The sequence below is a fragment of the Etheostoma spectabile genome, chromosome 11 (genome assembly GCF_008692095.1).
Source record: "Etheostoma spectabile isolate EspeVRDwgs_2016 chromosome 11, UIUC_Espe_1.0, whole genome shotgun sequence".
Lineage (NCBI taxonomy): Eukaryota > Metazoa > Chordata > Actinopteri > Perciformes > Percidae > Etheostoma > Etheostoma spectabile.
In genome coordinates, this window is record NC_045743.1 from 5,261,190 (window position 1) to 5,276,594 (window position 15,405).

Sequence of the window (15,405 nt, forward strand, 5' to 3'; positions counted from 1 at the left end):
GCATAACATCAACTTAACACTCAGACAACAAGGATCCCACAAAATATGAATCACTTAAATAACCCCCCTTTTTTTTTTCTTTTTTTTTACAAACAAACACACTCCAGGGTTTCGCACAAGGAAATTGTCAAGTGTGAAGATCAGTACGAACTTTAACGAGATGCAGACTATATTTGGTAAAATGTTTTACCAAATGGTGATTATTTTTGAACAGATGTGAATTATCTAAATAAAAAGAAACATTTTGCACTATTGTCTGTTTTTTTATTTTGCTTTATTTTTTAGCTGTCCCCATCATATCTAGCACTGTTCCAGTGCTCCAATGAAATTTACTAAGAATATGACACTACTTCAAATACCCAGACTCTTGAATATTTCACATGTGCATCAACATAATACATTTGCTTATTTCATTGCTGTCCAAAAACCACTACCGTTATCAGCCTGAATTACTCTAATACTCTGGTGTACACATTTGGTTCAATGATGGCTTCCAGACTGAAATACCCAGCAATGAAGGTGAATAAATGAAGCATTAAATTACCTCACATCAGAGGAACTACAATCCTCTCAACCACATGTAATTATGAGTTTTGGTCTCTTAATGTGGGAGCATTTCTTTCTCACTAGAGAGAGAAAGAGTGGCTGGGTAAAGCATGAGAATAAAAGCTCCTGAGAGTCAAGCCTCCTCTAGTTCTAATTACAGCTTCCTGTCTCTGTAGCTGCCGAGTCCTGCAGAGTGCAGCAGAAGAGATCTCAGGAGCCCCTGTGGTCCCCCACTCACTCCCCCCCACATACACCCAGACATTCAAGCCTCCCACGACCACACAGGAGGCCAAAGCTCATCCACATGCCCTGGTCAAACAATGGGGAGCAATTGGGCCCGAGGGAGAAGAGACGGTGTGGGAGAAAGAAAATAACGGCAAATAAACTAACGCAATTACCAAAGGCACATCTGCACAAACACACAAAAATGTGACTATTTTCCAAAAAAAATTGCAGATATGCCTAAGGCTTTGAAGCCATTGACAGGTGGGGTAGGGGTCAGGCATCCCAATCCCCTGTGTAGCAGTTTCAACATGTCTACTAGGCTGAGGCCAAATATGCCATTTAACATCTAGAAATAACAACAGAAGGCCAGAATGACTGACGCATAAAAACAAAAGAAAACAAGCAAGAAAACCCACAGCTGCCCAATGACAAGTTGTCAACTAACAAATGGCATCTACATGCACCAATGCTCAACATAAGCCCACTGTGGAAGTGTGTATGTGTGTGTGTGTGTGTGTGTGTGTGTGTGTGTGTGTGTGTGTGTGTGCGCAGCTAGTTTTCCTCACCTGGCAGCGATCAGGATGTGTGCTTCAGTAACTGCGATGAAACAACATAAATGTGTGGCACAGATGGAGAGGCGGGGGTGGAGGACAGAGCTAGTTTTGTAAGGAATACACAAAGACACAGTACAAAATGGGAAACATGGAAACGAGCCACTGCCAGGCAGCAAAGGAAGACTAAATGACTTAGTGGGAGTTAGCAGGAGATGGGGATGAACAAAACGTGCCTGATGAAACATAAAGCATTGATGTCGTAGAGAGCAAAACCAAGGTCTAATGTAAATGTCATAGAGAAAGAGAGAGGAGACCTTTGTGATCAGGGAAAAGGATATTGGTTAAATATTTACAGGCTATTTGCCTTAAGGAGTATAATTATGTGCTTTATGACCTGCATAAAAAACACACACACACACACCTGTATAATGAAATACAATTCAAGAGCACTACAAACTACATCCTCCAAAATGACAAAGTTGAATCAACACCTCTTTAAAACAGTTTCAACAAGAATTGATCATTATAACATTATTTTGTGGGCAGTGGGGGCCTAAAGGTTAAAGAAGCGAACCTGTGACTGGGTCGTCGCCGGTTCAATCCCCTGACCAACAGGATTAAAAATCTGGGTGGGGAAAGTGAAAGAACCAGGAGGGCAGCGCTTGTCTCTCCCTTATTACTATCACTGAAGTGCCCTTGAGCAAGGCCCTTAACCCCAACCGCTCCAATGGAGCCAAGACTTGACATCAGACTGTGGCTGTACTGGACAGCTTCCAGGTATGAATGTGACAGGTTTTTGTTGCAAATGACAATTTGTTCTCAATTGACTTACCTATATAAATAAATGAAAAAAGGTTAAAAAAAACAAAAATAACCATAACAACAACATTTACTCAGGCTGGGACGACAAAGCACCAATGCTCAGGAAATGCAGTGGTTTTCCTGCATGGTTTGTAGTCTTTTTTGTACTTTGTAGATTTGTAAACAACTTTAACAATATTGAACTGAAATAACCGTTTCATCAAGTGATCTTTATTATTACACTTCAATGCTTGTAGGTGGAAACTTTTTTCCATTATCTATTTTAGGCATTCAACACATTTGATCATAACTATATTATTAACTCCATGTCTGTCTGGTCAGTCAGCATGTAAGAACAGCGGGCCGATGTGAAATTCTTTTTTTAAATCTATTGCTTGAAAACAGTGTTAACTTCTTCACCAAAAAATATGACCAAAAAAATTTATGTTTTTACAGCAAAAACTAGATTAATATTACATAAAAATTACCCTTTGAGAATTAAAATGAGAACAAAAACGTATTCCATTTTTCATCAACAAATAAAAAATATATGATGTAGTACTGTAGGAAGGACGGCGAATTAACTAATAATTAATGCAGTCTTGTTCAACAACCTGCAGAGCTCTTGATAAGTAAAACAGAATCCTTCGTCCTTCAAAAATATCTTTTGTAGAGGAGTTGATTTAGCTGCTTGAAAAGTTCATAAGCAGTTGGAAAACAGCTGGAACAACCTACATAATAAACATACAGGCCAGCATGTTGAAGTATAAAAAAAAAAAAAAAAAAAGGGTTGTTAACATAATCAAACTGATTAAGTGCTTTGTATGTGATGTTAATATTATTGGCTACATTTCAGGTTGCTTTCAGAAGGAATAAGCTTAGGATTAATGTTGTTTATTAATGTGATTGATTAATGTAACCATTTAAGATTAAGGAAAGAAATGTCACTACGTTAACTGACGTTTCAGCTTCTCTTCTCGAACTAAACTTAGACAATAAATTGTTGCCTATTTTAGTGAAATAGTGAGTTAATCCAGCTTTCTGAAGGATTTGTGGAAAGGACAGGTAAAAGCACGGAGAACAGGAAGGACGTAGAAAGCAGCTCAGATCAAACTGTCAGAGTTTGGAAATGATGACTAGATTTGAGAGTCAGTCTGTTGTGAGTGACATGAACACTGTGTCTAACAATGATTAGGACACAAACATTTAACGCTAGAATAAAAAAAATTTGACTAAATTTTGACTGATGAAAACTAACAAAAACAACATCATTGTCCACTATTGTTTTTCAACAGACTGCCAAAAATGAACACTGCTCAAAATAAAAAAAACAGTCAATAACATGACTGCATCACTTCAAGGCAGACAAATGCTGCTAAAACCACAACAGAACCAGAAGAGTAAAATATACAGACTAGATAGGTTTCTTTATGTAACCACATTCCTTGAGTCCCAGAATGCCCTGCTGCTGCCTGCTGTAATATCATCTACAGTCCAGTCATCGCTAGAGGTGACTGACAGCCCTTGAGGGAATACAGCCACACTGAAAATTGTTCAGTGCATTACCAGCGTGGAGATGTCGGGTTATGAACGCTCTAATCACAGCCAACTTGGGAAAAAAAGAAAATCTTGAATAAATCAACAGTTTCTGTAGGACGCAGAGGTTCTGACTGTGACATAGGAAATTAAGGGCCACACAACCTTTACAGAAAATACAATGGCCATGATTATTGATGAGGTTGGCTTACAGGAACATTCTCAATGTCTATTTACGCACAGAAATATGTTAATTCACAATGAGTGGGTAGATTCTGATTAGTGTAATAAAAATTAATCTGTGGTGTTTAACACATCAAATTACAAAGAGACAACAAAGAAGGTATTCAGTTATGCAAGAGAACATGCTATCCTCTATTTCGCAGACTGCACGGCAATAGGATGCAATGTGCATGTTCTCTCAAATAAAACAATAACCAAAGGGCTTGTATCTAATGAAATATTGAACCCAGCGTGAAGTTGTTCTCCATCTAAAAATAAAGCCGTTTTACTTTCATATTTACCTCACAGCAGATCAATGAGGTACAAACTAATACATCACTGTGTGGTTTAAATAAAAAGGCAACAGGACAAGGTCCGCTAAGCATTTGTGGACAGAGAGAGAGAAGTACGAACTGTATGGTCAAGAGATATTTTAGATTTCTGAATTAATTTGCAAACTTGTCCAGGCAAGTCTCCCAGGATTATGTGAATAGACCATGATAAAATACAATATGTGCTTAATGTATTAAAAGTGAGAAAACCAGATTTTCCATTAAGGTATTACATAAGGGAGACACATTAGAAACCAGCTGGATGTGTGAACCTTTATAACTGGGGCACAGTTATTTATGAATTTGAGCTTTAGTGAAGCAGCAATGCGCTGCATTGGTCAATCAAATCAATGCCGGCACACATTCCTGGTGAAATACTTGAGGCTGTTTTCTACTGTGTACTTCATAATCATGTGACACATCCACATAACAGATTAGTTAATTTTCCAAACACTGTGTTTCCAAGAATTGCTTTTACACACTTAAAGCTAACAGCTTGGTTGCTATACTTCTTTTTCCAGCAGGCAGTGTGATACAGTTAGGAGGAAGCTACAACCGCAGGCTTTTCACCCCACCTACGACTGTAGCCATGTGGAGCTGGTATAAGCACACATTGTACGAGCACACTGAACTCTTAACTCCACCTGTCTTAACATGTTGCCTAAACCTAATTGTGTTTTAGTTGCCTGAACCAAAACATAAAGATACAATGAAGACATTCTGTCTAATCACGCTGTTAGTTTAAAATGGAGGTCAGTACTCTCTGCCTAATTGCACACAGTCCACAAACTGTCATCTGCGTTGCAGAGTTCATGATCCACCTTGAAAATTTAACAATTCCACTTTAAAAATGAGCACATTTTTTGCTTAAATTATCATTCAAAACAGGGAGCATGTATAGCTGTTGTATGCACAGAAGAAATCAGAATTTAATCCAAAGTCGAAAACGTCAAGGTGTAAACTTGTGAAACAGCTAAGAAGTGTTTATTCTCACCATTTCAACTGCTATGTACTGCATGTATGCAACTGAGATCACACTTCTGTAAATTAACCATGTGATCAACGCCCTTCTTACAAGTTTAAGTTTGACTTACAGCAAGTCAAAATTCTATATGCCTCAAGAATTTTGGGCTGCATCCAATAAAAAAAAATTAAAAAATGCCACCTGCCATTTAATCCTAGAAATGATTCTTCACAAATGGAAGTCCAGTAACAAAACTGTCATTAACAGAGAGGCACTTATAGAAAGGTATTGACCTTGTACTATTTTTAGGGACTGCGGTAATAAACTTTCCAAACTCAGCCAATACAAGGCATAATATTTCATTGTAACACACACACCCACACCCACCCCACACGACATTTTTTAAGGTTGCAGATTAGACAAGAAAAATTAGACACTGCAAACATGGTAAAGGTGGACTGAAACAGGGACAACTGAAGTGAGAAAATTAAGTTACAAAGAAAGCATGGGCATATGCAAAGACTAAATGAACCGAACCACTCTCTCTCATTTAATGAAACCCCAGCAATGAGGTCATTACCAAGTAGGACATCAGACTTTACCCAGTGTAATTAAACTGCCAGTGTCCAAGCTCTCTGAAGGGTCCGCTGCACTTCATCACATCTTGAAACCCTAAAGTGCAGCTGTTAAGAATAGCCTGTAGACTGAATGGCTGGGCTACCAAAGTATATATACATGAGCAGAGACAGGAGGATGTCAAAGCTAAAGCGCCATCTTGTTGTGTAAAACATTTTGTTTCAAATCTACTATTGATGTTAATCATGTAGCACAGTTTCAAGGCGAGAGGAGAGGAGAGAGAAAACAAGACAGGACCGATGATATACAGTATCTGTTTTCCCTGATGGATGGAAGACTTAATACTTTTTAAGAGAAAAGCTCAAATTTCAAGGATTAAACCATCCCTATATCTCCTGCCAAACTATAATCCAGCCTCTGCTCCAGCACGATGACATAATGAAAGGCTTCCTCCTTCCTTTAATGCTACTTTCACTGCTCACCTTCTTTCCTTCCCCCACATCTGCCTTTTTCTGTGACCTACATTTAACTGTGGTGCTGTGCATGCAGATGTAAGTGCAGACACCACTCCACTGACTATGTTTGCGTCTATGTGTGTTTGCTCTAAAGTCGGACATTTTTGACACGCAAAGAACCTAATTAATATTGCATTCCATGCTGCATCTCTGTCCACATGAGGAAATGTGTCGCTACTGTACTGTGGCTCTGCCTGCCAGTCTTGGAAATGTCATGGTAATGTGACTGCCAGCAGTAGATCAACCAGCTCTTCACCACTGTCACCTAGCATGTGGAACAGAAAAGACACTGCAGGCGATAAAGCTCCTTCCAGCCATCCAGCCATCCTCCATCCTGCCTGTCAATCACATACACTAGAGTATGCAATCGCATGGCATCACTCACGCATAAAGAAGCACAGCTTAGTACAGAGCAGCTTTGAAACCAAAAGTATAGCACAAATTTAATTTAGCCAGAAATACAGTGAAGCAAAGGTTACATTTCAGCTCCTTTTCCTCATAAGTAAGGAGGCTAAAAGGTGGCACGGAGCAGGTCACTTTAAAAAAGAAGAAGCCAGACCTGTCTAGTTTTGCCTGACAACAAATCAACTTGCAGGGACTTGAATGTAATGCAGGAGGCCAGCGTGAGTGTTCCCCACCAGTATAATAGTACCGCTTTCAAGAATGAATGAAAAAGCAAACAGTTAGTTATTCCTTGTTCACTATAACAGGGAAATTATGACATGGTCAGTTGATTACTAAATTATCAAACTGAGCTTTAACAAGCCACACAGATGGACACATCTGTAACACATCTGTCTGTATCTAACTTTCGACAAAAAAAAGAATAAACAAAATTTGAGCTAAAACGAGTGCTGAAAAATTATAAATCGAATGATCACTAATTTTTTCAAGCAAACATACCAAATATTCAGTGGTTGCAATTTGTCAAAATGTGCATATTTTCTATTTTTCCTTGTCTTCTATAACGCTTAACTAATTATCTTGGGGTTTTGCTTGGTCAGAAAAAAAAAAAAAAAAAAGCTGTTTGAATATGCAAAATTGGGCTTAAAGAACTCGCTATTTTCTGACATTTTAAAGACCAAACAGTTACTCGATGGATTAAGAAAAGAGTCAGCAGATTAATAATAATAATCATGCAAACACGAAAGTTGCAGCCCTAAAGTGAACCGCAGCTTCCCAACACCATTGACTGTTCTGAATATAGGTCAGCCAATACTGACTTTTGCAAGGCTAATTCAACCTACAGTATTTTTCAAAACTGTCACCATAGTGTACAAAGCAGAACCTTTTGCAGTTAAAAAACTAACTTGTCAATGCCCTCTGGAACTGGTGACACCGTTTCTAACACCACCGGCATTCTTTTTAATGTGAACACCATGGCAGCTGGACGTTTCTATCATGGCTGGCGTGAAACCGGAAGAAAACAAACATCCGAGGTTAACAAGGAAGGGTCTTACTGAAGAGAAAACGAGATTCGTGAACTTGTGTCAGTAAGGTCCGATGCCAGATTTTGTCAGAATCAAAACACACATTTGTCAAATTCAGAGAACGGCAAGAGAATCGGTTGTATTTGAATTACGAACCGGCTACATGGCTGCAGTGTGATCCACATCATGTCCCACCTCCTGCCAGCTCTACCCCTCACCTTAACCAATCAGAGTATTTCCAGTAAGTGACAACGCGTGTAGACATGGACAACATGCTGTTGTGTGCTACATGTCACAAAGGACAACAAGGACAATGACCGGACCTGATTTGTTAGACAACTGGAGTTCATATGAGAAAACGACTTAAAAGCGTTTATGTTAATGTAAATTGCAGTTTGCCACTTAAACCAAGTATTTCTTTGGTTATGTGTATCTTATGTTAGACAGTGTTGTGCCAGTTTCAAGAGGATACAACGGGCTGCACTGTCTCCACAGAAAGGAGAAAATATGCTTTATATGCTTCCCTCTATGTGGTATATACACACAAAAACAGGAATGCATCAAATCAGTCTTGATTTTTTGAAATGATCAAAAGAAAAAGAAGACATATTTCATCCTGGTTCTCTCTTGGTGCTAGCAGAATCATGAGGGATGGCTTCATGCTGTTGTAATAACAGGTCCAGCAAGGTCAGTGAAGAAAGTACTAACTCCATTAAAGACTGATCCCGCTGAGGCAGATTTTCTCTGTCCTATCCCCTGCTATCCTCTTTCAAACACAGCACAGTTTATATCAGCAGAGAAAAAATGTCTATTTTTGCAAAGGTGTACTTAGACACTCATTAATCTTAATCTAAAGAAGTGACTATACCCAAAAATGGCCAAAAGGTGCGAGGAGGAAGTCCTTCACATACCCGTCCATCTTATGTAGTAAACTCCACAATGTGGAGAGTAAACGACAGGGTCTACATGCTGCATCTATGTGCACACAATAAGCCTTCATTCTGAAAAGGGACACACGGACACACCAACACACACACACACACACACCAACACCTTTCTATCAGAGAACCGTGTTAAGTGTTGTAATTACCAGAGCAGAGGACGTGTTTCATTTAAAAATCAGCACTACTGACACAGCCCTTGAGAGAAAACAAGCCCCTGACTCATTCCAAGTGAGCACTGGACAAGAGAAAGTCATCAGCCACCAGACATTTACTGGCTATTCAATGTCTAAACAGGAGGCAGACTTAAAAGTTTGAATCTAACAGTGCTGCACTCAAAGCACCTCACAGAGTAACCTCCACTTTAAAAACAAACAAACAAATGTCATCTGACAAAACACGAGGACGGGAAGAGTTGAATCATACTGACCTAAGCACATCCTATTCTGATAAATCACACAGGGCAGTGGTTCTTGATGACAGGCTTTACCGGTGCACAGAGCCTTCTCCAAAACAGCCTGCCAACTGCAAGGTCCTATGAAGGAAATGCAGCTCCACACCTTACATTATGGCCCATAAATACAGCTGGGAGCACCGACAACCCCAGCAGGCGGGCGTTTGATGTGAGAAAGTAGAGAAAGTTCACTTAAAGCTCATTTCACTGTCTGTTCCCCTTCTTGTCAAGGCTGAGAGGACATCATGCTTGTACTGTCAGATTGTAGGACTAGTCACCCTCTAACACAGTGACCCTCACTCCATTTGTGTTTGAATTTGGAAAACATCAGAGTTTAAATTGTCTGCTTATCCACGTTTGGGAAATGCGGCTTAGGAAAGTGCTATTACCCCAAGAACTAAAACCAACAAAATGTCTCTGGTCCTGACACAATTTAAGAGCAGATCTTACAGGTTAACACATATGCTAATGCATCAACAACAAAAAAACAGATGCGGTCAGGATTTGTTCATATAAGGGCCTTACATACTGGCTTTTACATTTGTGGAGAAAATCGTGTTTGAGTGCCCAGAGAACAAGCCCACTAATCTGTGGCGGCTCCAGTTGAACCTCTCTATAATACTTACTTACTTCTAAACACAGACTGAGATTACAGCCTATCACAGATTTATAGAGAAACTATGAAAACTACGCCACAATAAGCTGCTCAAACCTTCCCATGTGCTGAAGACTTAGCATAAGGAGTAGAGGCCCATACATAAAACACACAGAAATGAGTGTCTAAACAACTCCTCTCAGGAAGTTTACAATCTTGTGAAGACATTTAATAACCCTGGACGTCCATGTGTTACCCTTGGAGAGTCCTGTGCTCCGAGCGCTCACACACTCAGCCAGGAGTGAGGGGCACAGCTGGTCTTGATGACTCCAGCGCTCTTGCCTTTGAAAGCTAAGCTCAGATAACTGCAACTCTGGTCGGTTAGCGCACATCTGAAATTACACCTTCACCTTCCCAGAGTGCCCTGCCCATGCAATCATTCCACTCCTCTGTACTGTCTCCACATATACAGCCTGGAACAGATCAAAATGAAACTCTAGCTTTGGCTGACAGTAAAAAAACAAAGAGAATTTTGAGCGTAACTAAAAAGAAGCTCCAGTGTTGACCTAAAGGTTTGGCCTTGCCATTTCATTACCATCAATGAGAAACTGAGCACAGAATTTTGATAAACAATAAGATGAGGAAATAGTCTTTATTTTTTTGAATGGCTAAAAGGGACAATTGTCTCTCAGTAGTTGCTACTGACCCAAAACAGAGCTGTAAGAGAGTTGCTGCTGAGAAAATAGTTCCTCAAAATGTAATGAGATCATTGAGATTCAAGGGTAGTTTTATTTCTATCATTATTCTATCAACAGACATTTACATCAATTGTCTGGCATTATAATGTTGGTGTACTGGGGAGTGGGTAAGACTGTTTTTAATGGCAGGCTAGCAGATACTGTTGACTTGCACTAGCCTAGCACCAGCGAACTCTGCAAATGGAAGGACTGAAGGAAAAGTGTTGAAAACGGTCGCCACTGATTTAAAAAAAAAAAAAAACACCACACTGGCTAACTTGGAAATAAGGTCTAATGCCCAAAATGAACCACCCATGTAATACTTGCACTGGGATTTATGTACAACTCTATCTGTCTAACTCTATCTTCCGCGCAAATTGCCACCCCTCTCAGACTTCCTCTGGTGTGATGCTAACCAGAGCAGTCACTCTTTGACTAAGTAGTTACTTCTGTTACTGGGTCATCCATGATAGCAATTATGATTTCCATCAATTGGTATTCTAAGGCAGCACTTTCTCATTGCTTTTTTGTGGCTTAAAAAAACAAATAGTGAAGAAAAAAATAAATAAATCAACGTAGTTTTTGATTTGATTGATGTGGTGATTTACAATAAAGAGTCTCACCGTTTTCGTATAGTTATTGTACACTGACCATTGCTTTAATTTATTCTTGTTTGAGTCTTCTCAGCTGGGTGCAGCTGTATGTTCAAATTCACCGCTGTTCCACAATAAATCTGAAAGGTTATCCGGGAATGGACGAATTGAGAATTAACCATTAACATACACCATCTCATCTCAGTGTGGGCTGTAGGGAATACAGTCCTTTCTTTTGTACATTATGTGTAATTTATGTGCATAGTAATTTCTTTGGAGAAAAAAAAAAATGGGTGTTGCCTTTTATCTCAGGCCATTTTTGTCTGGTCAGTATAGCCTATTTAATGTTCACATGGATATGCCTGTCAATTGAACGTCAAAATAAATTAAGGAAGCTTGAAAATATCAACCTGTCAAGTAAGGCTGCAACTAACAATTATTTTCATTGTTGATTATTTTCTCAATTAATTGATTAGTTGTTTGGTCTATAAAACAGTGATGACATGATTTAAAAAAAAAAAAAATGATCAAAGCCCAAGAAGTCAACCTCAAATATTTTGTTTTGTCCACAACTCAAAAGACATTCAGTTTACTGTCAGAGAGTTGTGGAGAAACTATAAAATGTCTACATCTAAGAAGCTAGACTCAGAGAATTTTTACTTCTCTTTCTTAAAAAAAATATTCTAACCAATAATCGATTATCAAAACAGTGGCTTTACAGATCTACAGCTGAGCAAAATGCCAGTATCTCTATAGTGAGCAAGTTTAGATTTTGTTCAGAATTGGTTTGGTGTAAAAACATGACAAAATATAGTCTTTGTGGAAAATGGCTGCATGTCTGGTGTGAAGTGGTTCGCCATTGTAGGATAAAAGTGGAATATTGTTGGTGCACACAAAGAAAGCTGCTCCCTACAGTACACACCTGCACCCTGTCAGCACACGCAGAAGGAGGCCACCCCGAGACAATAAATATCCAGCTGCAGAGACAAGGAGGTGCGAGCCAGTGTGTAGTGGTAATTACCTAAAAAGCAATGATGCAGATGTTCTGAGACTCACAACTCTTTCACACATTGGTGGAGGGTGTGTGCATTTATCAGGTAGCCATTGGCACATTAATAATGCATCGTAAGAGTGGGTAGCAACATCTATAGTTCACTTACTATGAAAGAAAATGTCCTGACACAAAAAAAAAAACACTAAATAATTCAGCTTTAGTTTTATATAATGTGTCCTTTCAGTCGTGCTGTGGTGGTTAAAAATTACATTTTGTCCTCGTCGCAACCTCTCAAATGCTTTGAAAAACAGAGTGCCCAAAATAAATCAGCAGCTGCACACGCAAACAAATCAACACTTTTCTGACGAAATGTCACAATAACCTGGGGAGAGGCTTTGTGTTGTCCTCCACGTGCTGTTTTTGCTGCACATAACAAACTACAAAAAGACAGACTGGTGCCTTCTATACCGCTCATCTACAGTGAAGTGCATATGTGTGTGTTCTTTTTTGCATAATTGTTCAAGTTTACTTTCCACCTCCTCCACCGCTGCTCTTGACATTGAAATAAGCCTCGACAGCACAGAGGTCCAAAGCTTTCCTGTTGCTGATCTCAGACAACTCACAACACAAACCCCCACACACAAATAGAAAACACTTGATTGCCCTAGACACTTGTATGTTTTCCTCTGCAATTAAATGATTTCTCTGCCCTCAATCATATGATGTGAAGGTGATTAGGGAAGAGGGGACACTTTTGTGTTTCATTTAAAACACTTAGTACAAAAGCTGAGATGTTATCTGGTTTGTCACTAATAAAACTGCTCCAAAAAACAGCCTGCATCAGATGGGAAGCAATGCAGTTGAGGATATGAAAGTGCACTGATGTGAAATAAACAATTTTCAACAATGCTTCTAAAATTAACTTTTTGAGCCAAAAGAGCAGGTTATTTACATCATGACAAAAGAGTGGCACAGACCCATGCATACCTAAGTTTCCTCTTCAAATATCCATGTAATATGGAACAGTGGTTTGAAAAAGACACAATTTGGTACCATCATGCCTTTCAGATATCTTTGCCTGGAGCTCTTTTCCTGGTCCTGGCTTTCCTGTTTTGAATGGAGTCTCTGCTGTTAGCAAAAACGGAGTGCCAAGGGAACAATAAATCTCTGCATCTTCTCAAGTTGAAGAACAGCATGCAGGCCTGCCTTCAGCTGCGAATGATCTCTTCAGTGTGGAGAACCCCGATTTTGTTAAATAGGACACAAAGGCACCATACAGATGAGCGTGATTAACTGACACACATTGAACTCTGCTGCATGTGACAATAATGCTCGTAATGTTTATTAAACCAAATATGAGTGTGGACCTGAGCCACGCGGAGACTATATGAGCTGCTGTTCAATGAGCCTCCTGTTGTGTTCACAGTGATTTGGGTAAAGTAGCCCAGACAAAGGATTTTCTCCTAGCCAACGTGTTTCATCCGCAGGTTTGTTCTAATACTAAATATCCAATCGTTTCAAGCAAACATCATGCATGCACATCCTCCCACATGCACATCCTGCGTGCCCTGCACAATGCGCACTGAAGCTAATCTGTATGGAAATGTTACAGAAAGCGAACAAAGCCTCACCTAAAAACTGTATCGGTCCTCGCAGGATGCTGGTACTGGTGCTGCTGTCCGGTGGTCCATTTTGCTCCTGTTCGCCTTGTTGCACAGCAAGCATGCGGCTCGTTTTGGCTCGCCTCTGCTCGCCGTATCCAGAGAAGATATCCACTACTACGCTGACGGAGCGCCGATGTCTGTCACTCTGTTGCTGGCCTTTTTCTGGCATCCACATCCACCGAGTTTGAGGGGCGGAGTCAGCGCGGGCTGATTTCGTGGCTTGTTGGCCCAAAGGAAAGGAAAGGGAGGACGGGAGCGAGTAAAGGGATATTGATATTTAATTTGACACCTTTCCCGCAGCAGGCAGTAAAGGGAAAGAGGACGGTAAGCACATTATCAAACAAATTTACATCCCAGCAGGTCATTTTGGGAAAACACAATTACTGAAAAAAAAGATAAGAAATCGTAAAGCACATAACACCCCCATAAAACAAATGTGTTGCTTTTACATTTCGTTTTTAGTACGTTTACAAAGCCAGGCTAGCGGTTTTAATTCTTTACGCTAAGGTTATAGGAGGCTAGCTGTAGCCTTACATTTACCAAACAAATAAGAGAAGGGTTTCGATCTTCTAAACAAAGTAAAACCACTCTCCGCCATAGACTGTATAACGGTCTATAGCCTACTCTGCGCCGGCCGCTCCAATGTTTTCCAATAGGTAGAATGGCGCAGCCACACTTGGTACTGCGCTACCCTTGGCGTGGCGCACCGGAGTTGCCGCCGTGCGTTGCGCTCAAAGTTCAAATAATTTTAACTTTGACCTCGATGCTTTAAGACGCAACCCATTCCAGCGCCCTACCTTGTGGTTTTGCCGCGGATCGTGTGTAGACGGCATTACTCTATGCAAATAAAAGAATAAGCAAATTTCCCTAAATGTAAGGAAAGATTAAAAAAAAAAGTCAAGTTAACCTTTATCTACTTATTCAGTGCTTTGATTCCCAAACCTTTTGGCTCGTGACCACTTACAACAACGAAGGAGCTTATTTGCGACTCCTTGTCACAGATTGCAAATCTATGAATTGTGATCAATATGGGGCAGAACTATCAAATAGGCCTTTTTAACAAGAGAAAAAAAGCTACATTTAGAGAAATAAAATTAAACCCACAATAAAAAACACATTTGACGAGCACAACTTAGTTATTTTCTTCTCTCACATTAATCCTGTTACAGTTGGTGTGGGGAATTCGTACGCTGTGGTGAAGGAGGACGTCGGCACCGAGGTCAAGAACTTCAGAACGAACTTCTAGGGGGAGATCTTTTTGGATGAAAAGAGGCGTTTTTTTATGGGCCCGTCAGCTGAAGATGGGTCTCCTGGTGTTCCTGCGTTTTGGAGTTTGGATGAACGGCCTGCTGGCCTTTCAGAGGGGCTTCATGGGAAAGGTTTTGGGAGAGGGCTTTGTCCTTGGTGGGGTCTTCGTCATTGGACGAGGAGAGCAGGGAATTCAAGGCGAGGAGAATGCAGCAGTTTGAATTCATACAAATTTAATCCAAACAAAAAGAGTCTTACAAACAGGTAAGTAAGTACAGAAACACGGCAGCAAGGAAACAACGAGGGAGACCTGCCCCAAGAGAACACTACAATGATCTGACAGTAGACAAGGGGAACACCAAGACTAAATACAGAGGGTAACAAGAAGCAGGTGACAGGTGAACAACAGCAGACAAACACAAGGGTGGGAAAACTAAGGCAGAAAGTAAAGCTAAACAAGACGGCACAGAAAACAAGA

At 40.1% G+C, this 15,405-nt stretch overlaps 1 protein-coding gene across 1 annotated transcript in view; it reads right to left on the reverse strand.

Moving 5' to 3' along the window:
- The window catches only part of st6gal2a (ST6 beta-galactosamide alpha-2,6-sialyltranferase 2a), a 42,215-nt gene extending 28,315 nt beyond the window's left edge, over positions 1-13,900 (reverse strand). The window contains exon 1 of the mRNA XM_032529205.1: positions 13,647-13,900. The gene's annotated coding sequence lies outside the window, so the exon portion shown is untranslated. The remainder of the gene's footprint in view (positions 1-13,646) is intronic.
- Between the last annotated feature and the right edge of the window lie 1,505 nt (positions 13,901-15,405).